Source organism: Pteropus medius, unplaced genomic scaffold (genome assembly GCF_902729225.1).
Source record: "Pteropus medius unplaced genomic scaffold, Ma_sr-lr_union100, whole genome shotgun sequence".
NCBI lineage: Eukaryota > Metazoa > Chordata > Mammalia > Chiroptera > Pteropodidae > Pteropus > Pteropus medius.
Window position 1 is genome coordinate 8,063,414 of NW_024351730.1, and position 22,868 is coordinate 8,086,281.

General features: G+C 43.2%; 1 long non-coding RNA gene across 1 annotated transcript in view; it reads right to left on the minus strand.

Annotated features, from left to right (window-relative positions):
• LOC120588063 (uncharacterized) overlaps positions 1-22,868 on the minus strand; it is a 45,268-nt gene that overhangs the window by 15,546 nt on the left and 6,854 nt on the right. The window contains exons 2-3 of the long non-coding RNA XR_005649132.1: positions 19,171-20,402; positions 3,727-3,887 (exon numbers count right to left, since the gene is read on the minus strand). This is a non-coding gene — a long non-coding RNA (uncharacterized LOC120588063). The remainder of the gene's footprint in view (positions 1-3,726; positions 3,888-19,170; positions 20,403-22,868) is intronic.

A 22,868-nucleotide genomic window follows, 5' to 3' on the forward strand; every position in this document is an offset into this window, starting at 1 on the left:
GAGAACTTTAACAAAGAGATAAAAACATAAAAATGTAAATGTAATGAAGAATACATTATCTGAGATGAATATATTAGAGGGAAGCAACAGAGTGGATGAAGAAGACAATCGAACCACCAATATAGAGGATGGGGAAGCCAATGACGACGGATCAGAACGGCAAGAAAAAAGTAACCAAGAATATAATAATTTAAGGAGCCTATGGGACAAAATTAAGGGTAACAACACCTGTGTCATAGGGATACCTGAAGAGGGAGAACAAGAAATTGAAAATATATTTGAAGAAATAATGATGGTAAACTTCCCTAACCTGGTGAAGAAATAGACATATAACCACAGGAAAGTCAGAGAGTTCCCCTCAAATAAACCCAAAGATGCCCACACCAAGGCACACCATAATTAAAATCTAAAGTTTAAATATAAAGAGAGAATCTTAAAAAGCTACAAGAGAAAAGCAATTAGTTACCTACAAGGGAGCACCTATGAGACTGGCAGATAATTTTTCAAAAAAAGAAAAAAAAAAAAACTATGCAGGACAGAAGGGCTTGACAAAAAATATCCAAAGTGATGAACCCAGGATCTACAACCAAGAATGCTTAATCCAGGAAAGCTATCATTTAGAGTCGGAGGAGGGATAAAGAGCTTCCCAGACAAAAATAAGCTAAAGGAATTAATCAACACTAAGCCAATATTATAGGAACTATTGGAGGGACTTCTTTAAGAAGAGAAAACATGTATCAAAAACATGAATAAAGAGTGGTAATAACTACATATCTATCAATAATTACCTCAAATGGAAAAGAATTAAGTGCTCCAACCAAAAGGTAGGGAGGCTGAATGGATAAGAAAACAAGACCCCTACATATGCAGCCTACAAGAGACTCACCTCAGAATGAAAGACACACACAGACTAAAAGGAAGGGGATGGAAAAAGATATTGCCTTGATGGACCTAGAGGGTATTGGGTTGAATGAAGTATGTCAGATAGAAAAAGACAAATATCACATGATTTCACGTACATGTGTAATCTAAAGAACAAAATAACAACAATAAAAATAGAAACAAACTTATAGATACAGAGAATATTTTGAGGGACACTAGATGGGGTGGGAGGTTGGGGAGGACGGTGAAAAGGGGCAAAGGGATTAGGAAGTATAAATAGATACAAAAGAGTCATGGAGATATAAAGTGTAGCATAAGGAAAATAGTCAACAATGTTGTAAAAAATATGTAAGTGGGAAGAAGGGTACTAGATTTAGTGGGGTAACCACTTCGTGAGTTATATAGATCTCTAATCACAATTTGTACAACTGAAACTAATATATTATTGTATGCCAACTATAATTGAGAAAAAACTCATTGAATTGTATAATGTAAATATGAGCAACTAATTGTCTATTATATTTCAGTAAAGCTAGGAGGAAAAAAAGATTTCCAAATTAGAGTAATTTTTGAAAAGGCACCTCTTTTCTTTAGTGTCTTCCTGGTATGGTGTGCCCTCCATCTGTGTGTGACCAGAAGAGAGACTTCAGTGATAGGCTGGAATCACATGTGATGTTGGAGGACAGGACCCCAGGAGCAGGAAAAGCTTTCCTTTCTCCCTTTTGCTCTGCCTTCATCTTTTTCCCAGGTGTGTGTACAAGGCGGGGGGCGGGAATGGGGACGGGGGTCGACAGCCAACTTGACAAGTGACACCCCCAAAGGGTGGTAAGAGCAAGATGACTTTTGAGTATCTACACCTGGGGACAGGTAAACCTTTAAACAACAGACGCACTGATAAAAAGCAGATGCCTTATTCTTACAGACAGGGTCCTGTTTGAAATGCACGAGAGGGCTATGTGCAAAGTTTGATTAATAGCAGGTCTGCGGTGACTTGTTTACAAAACCTATTATCAGCTATCAATCCCCTACTTTACCTCTCCTGAAAATGTATGTTTTTGATGTAAGTATTGCTTAAATTTGAATATCTCAGTATTTATGATTCTGAATCATAATCGATGTACCAAGGGTGGGCTTCTGGGGATTAGTGACACTCCCTGTAACATCACCACAGGTAAGTGCTCTAGGGAAATAAAAGTGGATCTGCCGCGGTTTTAGGGAGACCCCTAATTTCTGGTGGGGTGGCCCAAGCTCAGCTGTGCTTTGTTCGACAAACATTGCTGGGCCCCTTCTCTCTCTCTCTCTCTCTAATCTCTACTCGCTCCCTGTATGTTCCCATAATTCTGAGTGACATCTTTTTTACCTACAACTCCCACATTTATGTCCAACTGTCTACCCATTGAACATTTCCACTCAGATGTCTGCTAGATGTTACAAACTCGGTGTGTCCAAACTGAACTGATCGTCCCCTTGAAAATGCCTCACCTGCAGCTTCTCCATCTCAGGGAATGGAAACCATTTTTCATGATTTGGATTCTCCCTCCCCCCTCCCCCCCCCGCCTCTTCTCTCTCTCATACCAGATATTCAGATTCTCAGAAAACTCAATTGGTTCAATGTTCAAAATATTTCCAGAACTTGACCACTCTCACCACCCTCACTGCCACTGCCATGGTCCACGTCACTCTTTTCTCACTCCGATTATTGCAGTGGCGTCCTAATCAGCCCCTCAGCTTCCATTCTTGGCCTCTTTTGTCTACTCTCACTATGCTAGTAAGAGTGAATTTGTTAAAATACAAGTGAGATCATGTCGTTCCTCTGCTTGAAACCTTCCAGTGGCTTCTAAACCCTAGAAAAACAGCCGTAGTCTTTGCTGGGACCCACAGGTGCCCTAGGACCCGCCCTCCTCTCTCCTCACTACCTCACAAGCAGCATCTTCTAGTCCCATCTCCAACACTGCTCTGCTCCAGCCTCCTTGCTTGCCTTTAGCACCCAGGACCTCTGCCACATTCCCTCTTTCTGAAACTCTCTCACTTGATCATGCCCCCTGCCCCGCCTCCTACTGCCAGGCCACATAACCAGCTCCCTCATTTCCTTTAGAGACTTTCTTAGTGAGGGTTCCCTGGCCATCCTATTTGAATTTTACCTTCCACTGGCGCTTCTTCTCCCCCTTACCCTGAGGTCGACACTGTTGTCACCCAACCGAGATTCTTTTCTGGGCCAGCGCACCCACCCCAAGCTGCTGTGAAGGTCAGCTGCCAATTGCTCCTAGATGTCCTGCTTCTCTGGAGAACTGGTCTCAACTAACAGGTGCTGCTTTGGCTTGGAAGTTTCAGCCCCTTCCTCACCCACCCCAGGGCAGCCTACAGCCAGGAAATGCCCTCATGGAAAACAGTGCTACTCATTTGCTATTGCTGAAACCAAGGAACGTATACTGACCAGAAACCAAGCCCAGAGAAGTAACTAGGTCACTGACAAGTCAGTAGTGCAGAACCTTCAAGATCTGAGCCCCACCTGGATTGCCTGATTCCATATCCCTAGCTCTTCAGTCATTCCTATAATAGCAGTGTAGTCTTGGAACACAATCCGGAGACACCCCTGGTTAAATTGTGTCAGAATTGACCCTTAGAATGAGTTAGGCAATGGCTCTCGGCTTGCTTTGGCAGGGTTACAACCCCAGAAAAAAAAGAGCTTTTCCCTTGCCTGTGGCTATTCCCATCTCTATCACACATTCAATCGCTCACCCCAGCAAGGAAGAACAGCCTCACCTGAATGCCTTCTACCTCTTACCTCATCTGCCTAGCTTTCAAATTAGACCTGGATGCAGATGATAGCTTTCTCTTGCTTACTGAGTCATTTGACCGAGACTGGAATGAGCAGGCTGTGGGAGGCGGGTAGTCCCAAGAGGAGCCGATAGATGCCTTTGGACAAACAAGTGATCTGGGTTACTGGGAAGTCATCCAAGATAGGGCAGAGAAGATCTCTGGGATCAGAAGCCATCTTTCACAGGCTGTAGAAAATAGATGAGAAAGCGGGCCAAGTTTGTGGACAACAGAGTTAGCAGTTCTAAGACTCACAGTCTAATCAACAAGATCAGGGTATGTGAAGTCCTGGGACTCACAGAGGTATAAGGACTCGCTCATTCATTTTTTCAACACAGATTTACTGAGCGCCTACTATACACCAGGCAGTGTTCTAGATACTAAAGATGCAGTAGTCTACAAAGCAGGCACAGTGATTGCTCTCCTGGATGGACATTTTAGTGAGAAATATGGACAAATTTAAATATATAATACGTTAGGTGAGCATAGGGAAGAAAAAAACAACAGAAAAGTCTTAGGTGGGGTTCTATAGGGATTTAGTACAGGTGTTTATATCGTTTTGTTTTGTTTTGTTTGTTTTTGAGGGAGAGCTCTTAGATGAAAGGGAGTGAAGGAAGCAGGTAGTCTGTGGGGAAAAGTTGAGTAAGAATGTGATCTTAGGTTTGATTCACAGAGACTGGATTATTCATATATTGCAAAATTGTCCCCACCTTGAGGCATGGGAGCCAACCATCTCTGTCTCCATATTTTTCAGTCAGCGCCCTGGGGTGGGTGAGGAAGGGGCTGCAACTTCCGAGCCAAGGCAGCACCTGTTAGTTGAGACCAGTTCTCCAGAGAAGCAGGACATCTAGGAGCAATTGGCAGCTGACCTTCACAGCAGCTTGGGGTGGGTGCGCTGGCCCAGAAAAGAATCTCGGTTGGGTGACAATAGTGTCGACCTCAGGGTAAAGGGGAGAAGAAGCACCAGTGGAAGGTAAAATTCAAATAGGATGGCCAGGGAACCCTCACTAAGAAAGTCTCTAAAGGAAATGAGGGAGCTGGTTGTGTGGCCAAGGCAGGGAGGGTGTATCGGTGGAGACTTTCAGGACGAGGCAAGGACTCTGATGTGGCAGTGGCCCTAGGGGATAAAGGAAAAGCAAAGAGGCTGAAGCAGAGCAGCGCAGGGGCTGGGAGCAGTAGATGTGGTCTGTGCTGTAAGGCAGAGGGAGGAGGGCAAATCACAGGGGCACATGGGGACTATGGCTTCCTTCTGGGAGTTTAAGAAGCCACTGGAAACACATAATCATGGAGCTGAAATAGATTATAAGAAATAGTATAGGATAAAAAGAAATAACTTGTAAAAGCAGTGGGATTAAAAGTTAATGAATAAAAGAATACTAACCTTATTATTCTAATATTTACCTGTGGGGCTTTTCTTCATGACCCTTGCTCTCATAATATTATTATGTGACAAAACCTGTCATGTCATGATCAAAACTTACAGTTAACTACTGTATTTGCTAAGTCTCTTCTAAATCTAGGTTTACTATTAGATTAATACCAAAGATTGTTAATGAAGATAGAATAAAATCACTTGCATAATTTTATTACGATAAGCATAAGAATCTGAGGGCCACATACATGCAAAGCATGTTATGCATATATGTAAAGATGTGACTATAAACAAGATATGATAGCTGCCCTTACAAACTTTAAAGTGTATTGGAAGGATTATTAACTTGTCACTCATAAGATTTTCTAATGTGGTTACAAGTGAGGCGTCGGTATCTCCTGAAGCATTTGTCTCTCTGTTGCATGGTTTGGCCAGTTTGCATTGTTTTCTAGTAAGAAGGTTATTCACTAAAAAAGGGACTAAATTTTAATAAGATTATTAATTCCTGTCCCACATTGCACTTTGAAATGTTCTATAGTAGGATGCTATTAACTATAAAATAAAAACTGTATAACATGAAAAAACAAAAGCCACTGGAGCCTAATTCTACTGGCTTTCTAGCAATTTGTGAGTGTCTGATAATAAAGTAAAAATCTTTTGATAAATTTTATTTTGCTTCAGTTAAGTATTAACTCTGGCATGAGAAACTGGATTTAAAATCCAATCCCACGACTGGCTGGTTCTGCAATCTTGGGCAAGTTGCTTAAGATTTCTGTGCCTCTATTTCACCCTCTGTGAGAATGTGTATAATAAGCGGACATACTACTATCTACCTCATAGGGTTTGGGAGGATTAAATAAGTTGATATACACCAAGCACTCAGAATAGGTCGGCCTTATTTAATGTGGTTGGGGGCTACGAAAAAATGTGGGGTTCATAGGACCATCTTGGAAAAGATGGTTAGGAATGGGAAATAAATGCTGCAAAGCCAAAAGAGAGCAACACACACCCCAGATATATACTAGTTTCCTACAAGTAAAACAGGAAAATACCAGCATCTACCTCACAGCGTTGTCCAGAGAATGAATAATAAGCTGGATACTTGGCACAGTGTAAACAATAAACAGATGTTAGTTGTAGTTGCTTGTTATGGTTATCGGCCTGCTTAGTCACTGTCTGGCTTCATAAAATTTATCCAATTAAGTTTTTACTGTGCTTCTGCCCTAGCGGGCATTGACTTTCTTTACTGCTCATTGACTTCAGGCCACTCACTCCTAGCAGCTCCTGCAGCCATGGTCTCTGGTTCTCTTCCTCTACCTCCCCAATCACCTGGTTCCTGTCACCTCTGTTCTGAAAACGTGTGAACTACTCCATGCTGTCTTTTCTTTTCTCTCTTTGGATCTTTGTCTCTGCACAATTTCTCATCTTCTCCTTTATTATTTCTTCCTGTGACTAACTAGATTGTCACCAGGAATGTCGATATGTGACAGATGTAAATAGGTCTTAAAAAGAAGAAACTCTAAAATTCTTTCCTGCCGCTCAGTAGATGCAGAAGGTGCAAAATATAATAATCATTACTATAATCTCTAACATAAATACATCATTTTATGTTTTATAAAATAATTCCATATTTATCAAGGGGCAAAATCCTGTCTTGGTAACAGAGTAAAATCTGTTTAAATTCTAAATTCCTGCTGAAGCTGCAGGCAATTGAGCTCTTAGAAGTCCAACCCTAGGGACTAGGGGATCCCCTGGTCCTTCTGGAGTGTGTGGCGGGTATAAGCGCAGGGCGACGGTCCTAGATCTATGATCCTGCATGCTCTACTCCGAGAATCCATTGCTTGCAAAGTGAACAGTACACATTGATTCATTCACTCAATTATTTTTAAAAGATATTTTAAAGAATCAACTATGAATCACTTACTATGCTGGATGCTGTGGATACAGCAATGAATAGGGCCAACTCCATTTTTGCCTTCGTGGAGCTCAGAGTCTGCAGGGCTGGGTGTGTGGTGGGGGGAAGGTGAAAGAGATATTAATAATTCCACAAATTTCATCCTGTGGTTAATTCCGCTTGTTTCAGAGGGAAGAACACAGGATGCTATGAGAATGTTTTATGGAATATCCGACCGTATTACTCTGGCCCTGCTCTGTTCTAGGTGGCAAGGGGCTGACCCCTGTGGGCTACATCTGGGGAGGAAGTTGGAAGGTGGGGCTTAGGGAGAAAAATCTAAGATATTTCTACTCCCTTTCCTTGCCTGCCTGGGTGGTGTCTTCTCCGTGACTCCTCCCTGGCCCTAGCTCCCACTAGACAAGCTTGCTTTGTGGCTCCCATCTAGGGGCTCCTGTCTTGGCTCTGGTTGTACCAGCTCCTCCTTTTGTCTCTCCGGACTTCCGGTGGTAGCAGCTTCCTGTTGTTGTCAATTTCAGAATTGTCTCACCATCCTATTTGCCTTCTCAGCCTTTTCCATCATATGTGTAACAAATTCCTTGGATTACATTCCATTTTAAATCCGGAGTGGTTTTTCTTTGCCTAGTTGGACACAGACTGATGTACTTACTCTTTGTATTTTCAACCCCCAACTACGGCACGTCCTGTAATGCCTGCTTCTAACATGGAGCTTGGCTGTGACTTTTCATAAACGGTGCCTGGCTATATCCTGTCTTAGGTCTTGGCAAAAGCATGTGGCCCAGGGCAGTGGGCATAGCAGCTGACATCACAGAACAGAAGCTCAGGAGGGTCAGGGTAGTGATACTAACCTCCTCACTGTTGAGATGAAGAATCTAGCTAGAACCTCAAGTTTCTTGATTCTGAGTCATTTTTCTATTAGGACACATGTCACCTCCAAAGTCCCATTACCACACGCACCCCAAGTTGATCTGGCTTCATCATTACCCAAGTAAGAGTTATTCATCTGCCCACCCACAACCCATAATTCCCACCCTGGAAGTACTGTGGTCCCCGTGGTATCCTGGGTGGGGTGAGGGGACAAAAGGTGGATTGTTAATTAAGAACAGAAGTCTCAAGTCCAGGGGATCAGCTGGCAGCATGATCAGAAAGCAGGTTGGGACTGAAGATGAAAGGGCAGGACAGAAGCGAAGTTCTCCAGCAGTGATTCTCTTGTCTCTGAGCCTTAGCCCCAGTCAGTCGCCCACCGCCCAATCAGCAGCAGATTTAAATCTACTAATACACTTTCCTGGTCTTGGTAACAGAGTAAAAGGTTACCAATAACAGAGAATTGCGTGCCGAGGCCCAGGGAGGATGAGGACCAGTCAGCATTTTCTACCAGAGACAAATGTTTCTCCCATTCAGCCTTTCATGCCAAAAGCCTGACCTCCTTGGAGATGGCAGCCAGAAAACTCCACACTCCTTATAATCCTACAATTTCCCACTAATCAGATGTCTAGACGAGAATGAGCTCTGCCCCCTTTCCTGTTTGCAAATCTGCCTTGACAAGTCGTATCCTCTTGACGATACCATTAAAATGTTCTTTATTTGCTCTGTGGGCCTTCTGAGACTTGGTTACTGGAAATACTATCAGTTTCTGGATCAACTCACTTCTCTTGAAATCACGCATGCTCTGATATTCCTCTGCTTAAATTTCAGTCTCTTGAGAGGAGCTCTGTTAACAAGGCAATTAGTGCTGCTTTGAGTATAAGGAGAGTACTGTGGGGTTTGCGGCCAGATGGCCTGTGAGCCAAACTTGACTCAGGGTTACAGTGACTTTGAAGAGAACGCCATTCTCACTATAGCCCAGACCAGTTTGGACAACACAATGTGCTTCTTTAATGCAGTGAGGAAAACGGTGGGGAGAGGGGGTTAAATTTCCATCCGTCCATTTAAGACCAGAAGTTCTTATTTAATCTCTCTCCCTTGGTATGCTAACATAATGGAGGCTTATAGCAAGATCTAATTTATATATTTTTAAATTAGCAATAGAATAATGGGGATCAAGGGCTGCCAGAGAACGAAATCCCCAGCTTCTTATTTCAGTAGCTGGGAACCTGGGCACGGGGTTCATGTTCTTCCCCCCCTCTCCGACCCCTTCCCCACAACTTATCCCTTATTCCATGGGAACTGTGGACCTAGCCACCATGGACCCAGGTAAAGCGTCACCCTCAAGGTCAGAGATGGTTGCAACAACTCCTCTTGACATTTAAAAAAGTATCTTTATTATTCTTTAAAAGCAGTACATGCATATGGTATTTGGAGCCTCTCTACCTGGGATCAGATGTCAGCTTTCACCACTTAGTAGAGGGTTAACCTCTCTGTACCTCAGTTTTCTCCCCTGTAAAGTGGTCACAATAATAGGTCCTACCTCCTAGAGTGTGGTGAGGATTACGTGAGTTTACACATGTGAAGTGCTTAGACTAGTACCTGGTGTGTAATGTGTGCTAAATTAGTGTTAGCTATGGTAAAAATAATTTTTAAAAAGTTAAAATTCAAACAGTATAAATGAGTATGTAGTGAAAAGTAAATGTTCTTTCGACCTCTATTGTGCAGGCTCCTAGTTTTCCTCTCTAGAAACAACCACTGTTACCAGTTTATTAGCTATCGATCAAGAGATACAGTATATTCATGTGTAGATACAGATATTTATATAGATACACAATGGAGAGAGAGAAAGCTATAGATACAGATAACTCATCTTTTTTTTTTTTTATAAAGTAGCTATTATATACACTGGTCTGTACTTCTAAAAATGTTCAGAAAAGGACTTGTTATAAATCAGAAAACAATCAAAAGATTGTCACTTATGAATCCCTGTAGATTCAGCTCATCCTTAAGAGCTGTCAAGGCCCCCTTGGGTGTGTGGGACGCCTTTAAGCAGGCTCCTGCCAAAAGGCATTTGGGTAGTTTCACCCGCTTTGCTTTGAGTGTCCTACCTGCTTCTCTTTCCCTTCCCTCATCCCAGTTAAATCCCTTGCGAGTCTTTGCATGAAGAAGTAGAAGCAAATCCTCACATTTCCTGAAATGATCAGGGCTCAAGTTAACTCCAGAAGTGAGCCAGGCAGCTTCTGCCAGCAGGCTCCGTCTCCCGACTGCCATCCCCAACGTCCGTGAGAAAGAAATTCAGAACAACTGGGTATTATTGGACTTAGATAAGTATCTGGAGTTTTAAAATGAATTTAAATTCATTTCACCCCAAGAAGATACATTTTAGATGTGTAAGTAATTGTACATTACAGACAGAGTACAGTCTGCATATGCATTTGCACCTCAAGCTTGTTTTTCTGATCTTTGGGAACTGAAGAACAAACTGTTACACTTGCATAGTCATTTATTTTGTTTTCTGATTTAGTTGGTTTAATTTTTTCAGTTGCTCTAAAAGAATGTTTAATTTTAGCACCACAATAATGATAGTTCTGTAAAATAGACTCCTTCTCCAAAGACCCCAACAAGCTTTCAAATACAGTAACTTCAGGTATAGTAACAATTGGGATATTAGAGTATTGTCCCAAGATTTATAAGACAGAAAGGAAAAATTGTCTCGACTTCTCTGTCAATGGGAAACATCTTTTTCTGAAAGCTAATCCTTGAGGCAGAACTTTGAATGTTGGTAAATTTGTTTGAAATAATCAAAAGGTCACCTGGGAGGCTGCTCTGTAATAATTGGAGGTGAAGGTTTTCAGCCAGATGGACCTGCACTGGAACCTTGGCTGGCTGTTCCACCACTTACTGTGTAACTTTGTTTACTTGAACTACATAACCTCAGAGACTTCAGTTTTGAAATGAGAATAGGGTATACCGTAAGGATCAAGTGAGAGAATTGAGAACCAATATGGATGAACCAGGCAGGTAGCAAGCACTCAATAAATATTCGTCACTTAAAGTGCCTGACATCACTCTGTTTCTAAGCCCTTCGAGGCACAGAGATGATAGAAAAAAGACTGGCAGCCTTGCCTTTTTTTCTTTCCTTTTGAATTTTGCATCCATGGAGTGGGAGCAAAGGAACCAGGGCCCCCGAGCTCACAAAGGACCAGTGTCTGGGCTCGGTGAGGTCTGGGAGGCCTGTTAGGCTGAAATGGGGCCCCGCCAAGTTTTCATATGGTTTTCCTATCACCAGGCTTGTTTTGACTTCCGTGAGCTTTCTGGCCACAATCCATCTGTGATTCTTGGAGAAAGGAAGTGCCCAGGATCTGAAGTGAGGTTTGCATTTGCAGAGGCAGCCAGGGGTTCAAGGATAGAAAAATGCCTCCCGGGCCTGTGCAGAACTCCCAGGAACAGTCCCCACCAGTGCCGTCTCCCACACGCTTCCCAGGCTCCCAGCCTCTGGCACTAGTTGGCCTCCCAACGACTCAGACTCAGTAGTGTCCGTTCTTTCTTCCCAGGGGAGGACGGGCTGGGGGAGTTTAACAGATGAACAAAACCCATTAGCAGCATCTGGTTTGGCTGAGGCACTGTCTTTGGGCTCTACAGGCCGACATAAGCTGGTTCCTCCATCAGCTGCCCTTTGACAACTGGTCAGTTCCAATTCAGGTGACTGGTTGTCCAGAAATACAGATGGGTCAAGCAAAACAGGCCCTTCCTAGGTTCTGTGTAAATGTAGTGTGTTCTGGATAGAGCTTGTGAGTAATATGTGGAAACAACAATAATAATGATAATTAATTCATCATATATTTATTGAGTTCCAATTATATACCCGGCACTATACTAGTTCTGAAAAAAACAAATAACAGCCAAAGTTTATTGTGTCGGCACTGGTCCAGAGCACTTTTCATGTTATCTTAATTAGTCTCTCATTAGCCTCATGAAGCAGATATTGTTCTTAGTCCCATTCTTCAGATGAAAAGACTGACCCTCAGAGAGATAAAGCAACTTGCCCAAAGTAACATCACTAGAATGGAAGCCATAGCTAGGGCGGTGGGCAAAAAAATGAACCCAGGACCCTGACAACTGTGGGGCAACCATGACTATCTCCTGTGACCCACTTGACATATTCACTCCAAGACTTCTGCTCTGTGCAGCAGCATCCAACCTTAGCAACGCTCCGTAAAGTCCCTTTGAGCTCTCAAATCTCCCCTTATCTGCAGGGGATATGTTCCAAGTGGGTACCTGAAACCAAAGATAGTACTGAACCCTACATATACTATGTTTTTTCCTCTACATACATATCTATGATAAAGTTTAATTTATAAATTAGGCCATCATGGATAGAAGTCATTCTTACTATAGATCTTAGCAACCTCAGCATACAACCTTTTTCTTTCCTTCTTGAGTTGAGAATAATTCACCTATTCACTTAAAGGAAGCATTTTACAGCTTTTCTTTGGCATATCTGAATTGCCAACATCACTACTCTTGCTCTTTGGGGCCATTATTAAGTAAAATAAGGGTTATTTGAACACAAGCACTGTCATACCGTGACAGTCGATCTGATAACCAAGATGACCACTAGGTGACTAAGTGGTGGAGACTGTCTACAGAGTGAAGACACTGGATAAAGGAATGATTCACATCTGGGACAGAAGGGCGAGAGGATTTCATCACGCTACTCAGAACAGTGCACAATTTAAAACTTATGAATTGTTTATTTCTGAAATTTCCATTTAATATTTTTGGACCATGGTCGACTGTGGGTTACTGAAATTAGGGACAGTAAACTGGTGGATAAGAGGGGCGCTACTGCATAAATACATGCTCTGCTTGGCCCTCAGCTCTTCACCTTCCAACTTTTACAACCAGGCACAGCTTTACCCCATTCCTCTGCTTTCACCTCCTCCCCAAACTGGAGACTTCCCTCAGGCTAAGCAGGAGAGGGATTCTCAGCCCTGGAGAACACTCCCTCAGCCCAGGGGAGCCTGAGTCCACCTGATCTTGCAGCCACTTCTAATTCGGGAGCCCTCACCTTATTCTGAGACTAAGCCTCCATTCCACCGTGACTCCTTTCCCCGAAGGTCTCCCTTGCCCACCGCCCTGTCCCGCTGCTGCTGTCTGGTGCTCCGGTTCCTCCTGAGCTGGGCTCCTGCTGGGAGTTTGCTAGTGGGGATGGAAAGGGAAATGGGGGGTTTTGAAGCTCTGCTACATAGAGAAAAGCTTCCGATTCATGACTCAAGTGGATCCTTTTAGTGAGACATGGAAGGCAGCACCTTTGGGGTTTCGCCTTAGGTCTGGATATCTAAATTCATGAAGGAGGAGAGAATAATCTGTATCTTTATCATAATCTGGTCATAACCAACATCTACATCTCTTTCTTCACCTCAATTTCAAAGATCCCCCCTCTGATCATCACCTTCTACTTTCCTAGCTCCCTTTGACTAACAGCTCAACTCAAACTATTCTTTGGCCCCAGTGGGTAGAAGACTCCATTAGTCTATACGCAGTTTACTGCTTCATCTACCTTCTTTTCTCAGTTCCCTCCATCTCCAGCTTATGTTCATGGTCCATGTTTATAGTAACTTCCTTGCAAAACCTGTCAGCCCCTTTCCTTCTCTTTTAATTATACTTTCCTGGCAAAACATGAACACTATTTAAATCCTAGTTCATACCCTCATGCAAGTTGATGAACAAGGCTGGAGAAAACTCATGCATGCTGGGTTGTCTCACTTTACTTCTTGACCACTGGCTGACCTCAAGTCAGTCCTAAGTCTGCTCAACAAGCCTAGCGTCCCTGGTTTATTCACCTCTGCTCACCCCACCGAGTCACACCTTCTCCTCCCTCTTCAATACCCAAATATCTCCTTCCCTGTGCTCATGCTCAGCTGATGGCCTTGCTCTCCACTTCACAGCAAGAATGGAGCAATCAGAAGAGAACTCCCCATGCTCTCCTCCACCTCCACTCTCCTGTTTTGACCCCATATGCTGATCTCCTCCAGTTGGGAGAGAGGGTCAGTGCCAGCTGCAACAAAGTAAATTTTTTCCTGACACTCTCAACAAACTTTCGATTCCTCCTTTTGTTGACCAGAACTGTGCCACATTATTTTCACTGCAAAGGAGACTGAGAAATGAGAATTTAGCCTTTTCTGCTTCTGTAGGAGAAGCAGCAAGGGCAAGGGGGTTGGGATTGGCTGCTGGATGACAGACGATAGAGTCTGCCACAATTACAGTCTTATTCCCTGAGGCTTATTTATGGCAACAAAGTGGTTTTCCTGTATTATATGATGTTCTTTCGGAGGCTTCTTCCATCATCAAAGTGTGGGGCCCTTTTAGACACTGTCATCTAGGTGAAGGAATAATTTTCAGCCAGGCTAAGAGGAAGGGTACAGCAATTTCGGGCCTTTCGACTTCCTAACTCTGACTCTTAATCTAAACTTACTACAGCAACTCCTTAGACGAACCTGTCTAAGATCACATGAAAAGCAGGTGATACAGAGGTGGAACTTAGACCTGGAGATAAAAACATCTCTTCTATACCGCACTTCCCCATGGAATTTTGATTTTCCAGTGCATGTGGGCCAGCCATTGGAGATGAAAACCCATTTAGAAATACCATCTAAATTCCATTTTCCTCTCTTCCAGAGAAATACTCTAAATGCAAGCATGAGAAGCAGAACCCTCCCAAGGGCTAGAGGGCAGAATACCCTGGCCCCGGCAGGCTCCATTCTATTTCGATATTGTGAGCCAGGACCCCATGAGTCAAAACTCCAGGATAGATTGTTCATTTATACATGTAGGGGAGCATGAGTTTGAGATCTGTTCTTTAACCTGCCTGGCATTTACTTCCCATTTATGACCAAAATGTACTAACCCCTGGTCCTAGCAATTTAGTGGAGCTGACCTCACCTGCTCTGCTCCAAGGCTGCGCCCATGCTCTAGACCTGACAATCAGCATTTTCTATCTTCTTGGCCAAGATGACTGACTCTGGGTTGGGCATGTAACCCAAATCTGGCCAATGAGACTCAATTCTGGAACTTGTGCTGAAGCAACCAGGAAAGAGATCTCTTTTGTTTGAGAGTTGCCAGCTGTGTGGCTGGTATAAGCCTGGAGCTTCCAGGGACAACTGTCTGGCCAGAGTCTGCCTGAGAAGGAAGACAGGCAGGAAAGGAGAAGCAGCCTGAGACCTATAGACCTATAGACCTATGACCTATAACCTATAGATGTTGTTGGAGGCTATAAACCCAACCATACCTGAACCCACCAAATCTACCTTTGGATTTTCCAGCTACACAAGCTCAGAAATCCATTTTGATCCTTAAGCCAGTTTGAATTGAGTTTCCGTCACTTTTTTTTCCTGCAGGATGTATCCTAATTTGAAAAGAGATTCTTTCCCTATCCTCCCTAGATAAAATGAAAACCACTCCCGCCAGCCTTGTTGTTCCTCTTAGCTGAGGTCAGCCCTGTTTTCTTGGCTAAAGGCAACATGGATTATTCTTCAACATAGAAGGTCGACACCATGACTGACCCCATCTCCAACAATAACCCAAGGGTTTAGGGATTTCACAGTTTGAGTGGGAGATAGCTGTGAGTGGAGGTTTTCTATTGCTTTGCTGATTCAAGCTTTCTATGGATATCTCTTTTTATAGTTTGAAACAATTAGATGTCTGCTGTGACATTATGGCCAGCTTACTACTAATAAGCCATCAATGGAACATTATAACAACTTCTCCAAAGCATCCCTGTGCTCATCGGGTACCAGGCTTGTGACTGTTAGCTCATGTTCAGTAAATCATGCAGCCAATGAGAAGGAAAAGTTGAAGTTTTGCAGAAATTAGGGCAAGGCAATCCACAAATTTTTACTGACTTCACCTTTTTCACTCAAGTAAGTGTTTAATGAGGCAGAGAGAAAGGTGTCATCACAGGTTTGAAATTATTCTTTACCACTAGCCTTCCAGGGGGAGTAAAGCCACTTATCTATTCCACAGCACGGGCTTGAGAATCAAGCCATTTTAGGTGTCTGGTTTGTCTACAGAGGGGCTGATCCTGTTAGTTCACATGCTGACCTTTCATCATGGAAGGGAGGGAACCCACTTAGGGGCTTTATAGAGGAGACTTTATAAATCTAGCATCTATTTACATATTTGCTTTAATTTTCACCTCTCTGTAGTACCTGTCCACCTTCAGCTTCTTCACATCTACTCTAAATGGTAGGACCAATAAGTGGGCACAAACAAGAGCCAGCCCAGTCTCAGCTCTGACAGGATTGTCTTTGGGGCCTTGTGCATTCATATCTTGCTCTTCTGTCTTTCTATGCTCTTCTAACTTCCAATGTTGGCTGGTTGGCTGCTTCCTATTCTTGGACTTATCCCTGAACCTATTTTTATCCACAACTACAACAGTGCTGGGCACCTACTAGGCACCATCAAGGTGCTACCATCAGGCCACCATCAAGCACAGCTCCAAAGGTATCATTCATATTTACATGGTGCTCCAGAGGTGCCATTTATATAGAAAATGTAAATAGGGCCCCCTGGAATTGGGCAACTCAGTGACTGCACTCAGTATATTTTGTTGATGAATAGACAAATGAATTAATGAATAGATGAATGAAATCTTGTCTGTACATGGTTTGGCTTCTCTCTTTGGACACTGAGGGTTCTTTTCTTCATTAACTTGTCTATTCTAGCTTGCCTTTTTCTAACACACACCTGACATACAGTAGACAGTCCAGAAATATTGACTGAATGGTATCAGCCTCCAAATTATGTCTATCTGCTTTCCATTTAGGCAACTTGACTGCTTATTTTAGTTTCTGGACAATTTCTGCTCAAACAAGAAATTCTTTCAGTTCCTGGTCCTCATTCTCCTATTTCTCTAAATTTGTGACCACCCTTTCCCCACTCTCCCATCTCTTTTACTCTTGCTTGATCCCACATGTAGACTTCTGCCCCTAGAGTGTCAAGGCCCCAGGATAAGTGTCGTTAGCTTCTTTGTTTCTCATGGACAAACAAATGTCAGAAATGGACCATAATTCAAGTTAATCATTGAATTGTGGTCCATTCCTGACATTAGCCATGGTCACAGTATTTCCTTTGGTAACTCAAACCCTTTCTTTTATTTCCTTTGGTAACTCAAACCCTTGGTTTTAGCAGATCTGGAGTGTACCTCTCTTGCCAGTGGGCTCCGGAAGGGGTAGCCGGCTACTGTGAGAGCCCCGCGTGTACATTGGAACCTCGAGGTTCCCCACTGTGTTTGGCACTAACATATGAAGACTCAAGTCGACCTGCCTTCCAACTTATCTGGTAACTCATCCAATCTGAGTCTCTACTCCATCCTAACACAATTCTTTCTGTCAGTGCAGACTCTTCCACTCCTCTCCACAATGTCACACTTATTTTGCCTTCAAATGCACCCTCATCCAAATCTCATTCATCCTTTAAGGTCCAGCTCAACTTCTAGCTCCTCCACGAAGCCTCTTCTTGCCATTCCGGCCCTATTGATCTTTCTCTAGTACAATTTCACATTATTTTTATGCATCATAATACATCATTCATTCTTTCCTCTGTAGAGCTTGCCTTCTTAAATAGATTAGGGGCAGGGATCATGTCAAATTATTTCAGTGACCTTCATATGGCCTCACACATATACAGGGTGATTTAACAAATAAATTTGACTGGCCCTACTTCGTTGTTAAATACCTAGTATTTCTGGAGTATCTTTTCATTTTAACATCTGAAAAAGCACCAACTTTCTAAACTTTTCAGCATCACGTTGATGACAATTGAAGGTAAGCATGTTTGCCAGGAAAGTAGAACAAACTTTCTGTCCAAGACAGAAATAGAATCCCTTCCTCCAAACCCCTGCTGGAGCCTGTCACCTATACATAATGGTCACATGGGAAGAACATAGGAAGCAATCAGAGGTTCTGTAGATGATTAATGCTCAAATGGAGCTGTGGCATTTGTCAGCAGCCACCAGCATTCAGCAAATGTGCTGCTGGTCACTGAGCGCCAGGCCTTTTGTGAAGTATTATCCCCGCTCTGAATGGGGCTGGTGTTATGTAATAGAAGGACAGAGGTGAATAAAGCAAAACACCAAGAAATAGATGAATGCAATTTTTCCTTTTTTAAAGCACCTTGCAGAGAAACTTGCTTATGATTAGAATTAAATTCCACTTCTTAGACTCAATTCTGAGTAGTTTTCAGGCCTTGAGACTCCTGGGCAAAATGAAGAGGTGGTTGAACCAAAGGCTTAAGTTAAATTCAAGAAGTAATACTCTTTCCTCTTCTTCCACCGGGAATAAACTAAAAGTATTGAGTTTGCTGTTGCTTTTCCAGATAACCAGTCCTAAACTTCCTATTCTCTCACCCTAAATTGACCTCAACAACATCCTGGTCAAATCACTGTCCTGTAGCTGTGATCCACACAGCTCTAGGTGGAAATGCCTAGATACTCTAGCAGGTTATACAAGAGTCATTTCTAACAACCGCAGCAACTACCCAAGCCACCCAGCCCCAGCTCGAACCTCCAGCCTTCTTCCCAGCAGGCCACCCTCGTCATCCTTGCATTTCACGCATTCCATTCCAAGTACAAACCTCCTCCACCTGCAAGCTGCATAAAAGATGAAAAAGTGAGATAAAGGCTGAGGAAGGGGACTTTGCCCTGGTAGCTGGCAGTAGAGCCTGCTGAGAAGTGGGCAGCAGGTTATGAGTTGTGGGGCTCTGGAGCTTGCCTGACTGGCTTCGTATATTGCTTTTCCTTCTTAGCTATGTCATCTTCAGCAAACTGCCCAACTTTTCTGGGCCTGGATTACACATCTATAAACAGGGATGACAATAGTATTAGCCTTGTATTGTGGGTTTGCGGTGGTAATTAAATGAGTCAGTATGTACGGAGCACTTGGAACAGTGCCTGGGACATGGTATGTGCTTAATCAGTATTAATTATCACCGAACGGGAGGGCATACGAATCCCCCAAGGGCCATGATAAGACCCACATGGGACAGTGAACAACAGAAAACTGAATCAGCCAGTTCTTGCACATAACCTGCTCTGTTCATTTATTTTATTCAGCAACTATTTGAGACCTAGTATATGCCAGACACTTGCTAGGCACAGAGAATATAGAGGTGGAAAAAATCATTCAGTCTGTGCCCGTGTGAGCTTACAGTCCGGCCTGTTTGTCCATTCACAGACTGCTCAGCACGAGATGCCCAGCCACAAGACGCCTGGAGTGCGGCACAGTGGCAGGCGCACAGGACGGCCTCGGGAGTTACTCACCGTTGTTCTCTCTTCAGTTAGGCAATTCATAGACATCCCTGACTCTCTTCCCACTTTGACTCCAGAATCAGCCGCTCACCAAAATCGTAGAGAAACTCACTCCCCTCAGCTCTCTGAGATGCCACTCCCATTTCTCTGCTTCTACTTCCTAGTATAGAATATTGCTCCCAGAACCAAAGTGAATGAATTCCTGGACTCAGTTTCAGTGGGAGTAGGGGGTGGGGGATTCCCCTCACACCAAAAAACAATTCTCAGACACCAGCAGGGTATTCAAGAATTCAACTTAATTCTGATGCTGTCTACCTGAAGATAGCATCAGGTTCTACGGGTTAAGGGTTCAGTCCTACAAGACTCCTCTTACCCCCATACGCGCTTCAGATGTGAGCAGCAAGCCCGGGCTCTTACCTGTGCTTCTGACCAACTGGCTATAGATTAGAAATTCCAATGACCCCCTCCTTGGGTTCAATTAATTTGCTAGAACAGCTCACAGAACTCAGGAAACCCTTTTTACCAAATTACAAAGAATATTAAAGAATATCAATAGCCAGATGAAGACATGCATAAGGTGAGGCCAAGGGAGCTTCTGTCCGCATGGAGCCTGGGGCCCAGCACAGTGGCAGGCACATGGAAGGGTTTTGGTTCCCCAATAAGGAAGCTCTCTGGGTTAGGGGTGGGGGTGGGGGAAAGGGCAACAATGAGCTGTTCTCCTGGTTTTTATGGAGGCTTCACTGAACACTATCTTTAGCTCCTCTCCCCTCCCCAGAAGTGGAGGGGTAAGGGAGTGAGACTGGAAGTTCCAAACCTCTAATCCTTATTAACCTTGAGTGGGGTGTAAAAGCTACCTCATTAACATAACAAAAAAACATATCTATCACTCTCAATACTTAGAAATTTCCAAGGTTTTTGGGAGCTGTGAGCCAGGAACTGTGGATAAATCATAATATGCACGCGCACTTCACATTCCTGTTCTTTCATTTCACTTGGTGCCTTGGTTCTCCAAAGCATTTTTAGTGGATATACCCTGCCTTCTCTGCTCTCCTAACACCTTCCCCACCACTGCCCTGCCATTTCCAAGTCCAAACCCCACATTCTTGCCTCCCTGAGACCGGAGTCATCCATCAGTAACACTTTCTTCATCTTCTCCACCTTGTAATCACCTCAGACTGCAAACCCATCCTCTTCATCCGTCTACCGGCATCAGTGGAATGAGTGAGCCAAGACTGAGCCAGCAACTGTAATGTAGGGAGGAAGCAAGAGAACTTAAATGTTAAGTGAAGCCACATTCAGAGACTGCACTATGCTGATCAGCCCTGCAGCCAGGCCATGGGGACACCTGCAGAACAAAGAAGATTTCTGCTGGGATTGCTAACGACCCATTTCCCATATCGGTGAAGGGGAAACAGGAAAAAGAGAGTCTTTAAATGGCCCCTACATAAGGTAAAATCATTCATTCCCTGTGGCTAAAACCATGGGGAACCTATGGATTAAAGGCTGTGAACTGCCAGCAGGCCTTTTATGCTCCATATTCTTTTCATGCTACATACTCTTCCTCTTCCTCACTGTATGTTCATATCAAAAGAAAATGAGTAAACCAAGTATTTAAACTGTAACTCACAGGAACTAAAGAATAACATAAACTGAACACTTCTCAATCCCTCTCTGTGTCTTTATTCTGTCTCCCTCACCGTCCTCATCCCTATTGTCTCTGTCTCTCTGAGTCTCTCTTGGTCCCTCTCATTCTCTGCCTATGAAAGGAGACCACACTCTGTCTATGGAGCATTAACCCTTCTCTAATAAACTTTCCTTTTGACTTTAACTTTGGCATGTGTTTGAATGCTTTCTTACACTCTGCAAAGAAACCTCTTCTCTCTCAGTGCAGGACTTGAGTCTCCCCCAACTTGGAGAAATTTGCGCTATCTTGTATCAACTGGAGCAGACTGTCTCATCTCCAAAGCCAGCCTCTGTTCTCATCCCCACTCCTCCCTCCGCCCCTCCATCCTGACTCCCCTACACATTCCGTTCCACAATTTTAGCTCTATCAAGCTCTCTCCACTGCCTCCTTTCTCTATACCTATAAAATGCAGATTCATTTATTCATTCTTTTTTTTTTTCCACAAATGCCAGTTAAGTGCTAACATGTGCACTCTTCTAGGTTCTAGAGATAGAGCAGTGAAAAAAATAAAATCTCTACTCTCAAGGAGCTTATACTCTAGTATGAAGAGTTGGACAATAAACAAACAAATAACATAGCGTGTCAAATGACGAAGAATACAACAAGCTGGAAGCACACGTCCAAGGGGGTGGACTGCAGAGGAAGGACGGAGGGCAAGAGGGAGGCAGGCCATGCCTTGGAAGGGGCTCCTATAGGTCAGATTGCTTTAAAACAGTGAGGGAGAAGCTGCTAACGGGCTTACTGCTTGGCCAGTTTGTTGAGAAGCGACTTGATTCTGCTGCTGCACAGTACAACAGTCTGGATATTGTCCCCACCATTTCCCTGGGCCTGGTGCGTGCTGTAACCACAAGGAGCCTGCTGCATTCTGCCCTAAAATCCCAGTGGGTCTGGTCGATAATAGAGTGTCGATAATAGCTTGTTCAAAATAAATGCTTCCATCTCTTGCCTGCAAACAGGGAGCAGAGGAATACCTTAGCTCTTGGCTCTACTGCGTGTTTTGGCAAACGGACAAAAGAAAGGCTTCGGTGTGGTCCTTCCAGCCTATCTCGTCACCTAGGCCCAGCAAAAGAATTCGGGAGAGGATTTGATTGAGTTATAAATATAATACTTCCCAAAAACTGATTAAAGGACTGTTCAGGCTAGAAAAATAACTCTTAACTTCATTCTCATAATGAAGATATAAAAGTATTAAGCTTTTATAATTTATAGGGCACTTTCATATGTCTAATCTCACTAGATATTCAACATATTATACAGCGTAAAATATGTTATAATTTATTTATCATTGAGCTAAATACATTTTTCAGTTAGCATGGGGGTACTCTTTTTTTGCAAAAAAATTAAGGTGCATTTTGTTTGCTTTTATAGCTAGTTAAGAATTGTCTCAATTACACTAGAGTGTTTCTATCTTGAAAAACTTAAGGTCCTGGAGTGGATAGCTTCACATTCCAAATGAATTAGTAATGGGCTTCATGCGGCACTCCCAGCAGAGATGCCTTAGCATACCGACCTTCATGTTCCTCATGTTTGGAATGTGTAATTCCTCCATGAGCTACATTCTGCTGTGTGCAACTTCTATTTTGGAGCTAAGTTGTTTCTTTATATAGAAACCAGTACCCTTGTGAAATCAAGTGAGTACATGAGTCATTTGTGCATTTCCTAAAAACCATCACGTCAAATTTTTCTCATCTGCTATCCATTTTCTTTTTTTAATCAGAAGGAAAATGCATTAACAATGCAAGTATCTGGGTAAAATGCCTAAATTTTTATAGACTACTGTTACAATGAAAATGTATTTTAGTGGTAAATTTCACACCTGTTTAAGAAATGATCACATCATTATTTGCATTTTCACCAACCCAGTAACTTAGACACTTCTGCTAACTTGGGGCTCCACTTCCAGAGTTTACATTAAGACCCGTGATCTTTTAGACACTACTGAATTGTCTGAGACAGAGGTGCTAATTAGGGCTTAGAGGGTATTTGATGGTTACTATAATTTTGAAAGCCCGATGAAGCAATGGAA